At 29.6% G+C, this 949-nt stretch overlaps 1 long non-coding RNA gene across 1 annotated transcript in view; it reads left to right on the forward strand.

Moving 5' to 3' along the window:
- Positions 1-329: 329 nt before the first annotated feature.
- LOC140920985 (uncharacterized) overlaps positions 330-949 on the forward strand; it is a 2,703-nt gene continuing 2,083 nt past the window's right edge. Inside the window, exon 1 of the long non-coding RNA XR_012163802.1 lies at positions 330-590. This is a non-coding gene — a long non-coding RNA (uncharacterized lncRNA). The remainder of the gene's footprint in view (positions 591-949) is intronic.

The raw sequence follows: 949 nt of genomic DNA on the forward strand, positions 1-949 counted from the left end.
GGGGAATTTTGTGTTGAATTTCTGAGGCTTTTTAGCCAATTTTACGTCGATGAATAATTTTATTTAATTACGGTGAATCTTTTGTCGAAGAAATTTTTTTTGAGATGCAGCATTTTTCAAAAAATTCATCTGCCCATTGAATTACGGCGAGAGTAGATGTTTTTCTAAAAAAATGGTTTGTGATGTAATGTGAAGTGACATACGTAATGATGATTTTTATAAAAATATCTAGATATTTGTTTAAATATTTATTATTATTATTATTATTATTATTATTATTATTATTATTATTATTATTATTATTTATAAGAAAGGCAAAGAAAGGAAGCATGTTTCCCTCTGTAGCCGTGCCTTCCTTCTTTTCCTTCTCTGTTACCCCAAACCAAAGTTTTGGGTTTTTCTTCAAAAATAAAAAATAAACCTCCATTAATCTACTAGATCTAAGCTTCTATTCGAGAAGTGACAGAAGAGAAAGATGTTCATTGTCACGCTGCGGTGCTAGTGATCTAGTGTTCGACGCGACGTCACGAACTTAAATTTTACCAGAATTAATTACGGTACCGTAATCGCGTGTTAGAGCTAACGTTAAGGTAAGGGCTCCTTCCAAACTTTTAGTTTGCATTTAGGACATTACTTGTGGTTTTGTGGAAAAGAAATTTGATGTATTTGATGTGTGAAATTGTAGAAAATGAATTTAATGTGATTATGTGTGATTTAGTGGAATTTAAATTTGAGGTGGTTTGTGGTGATCCATATTTGATGTGATTTATATGTTCATAATTATTATTATGAATTTTTAAGATGTGATTTATTTGTTGATTTTGTGGAAAAAGAATTGATGAAATTTGGTGGGTTATGTGTAAAAATGTGGAGTTTTGAAATTAGATGAGTTATGTTTGAATTATTGAAATTTAATTGAGGTGTTATATGTGTGTTGTGGAATTGAATT

The sequence above is a fragment of the Cicer arietinum genome, chromosome 6, assembly GCF_000331145.2.
Source record: "Cicer arietinum cultivar CDC Frontier isolate Library 1 chromosome 6, Cicar.CDCFrontier_v2.0, whole genome shotgun sequence".
Taxonomy (NCBI): domain Eukaryota; kingdom Viridiplantae; phylum Streptophyta; class Magnoliopsida; order Fabales; family Fabaceae; genus Cicer; species Cicer arietinum.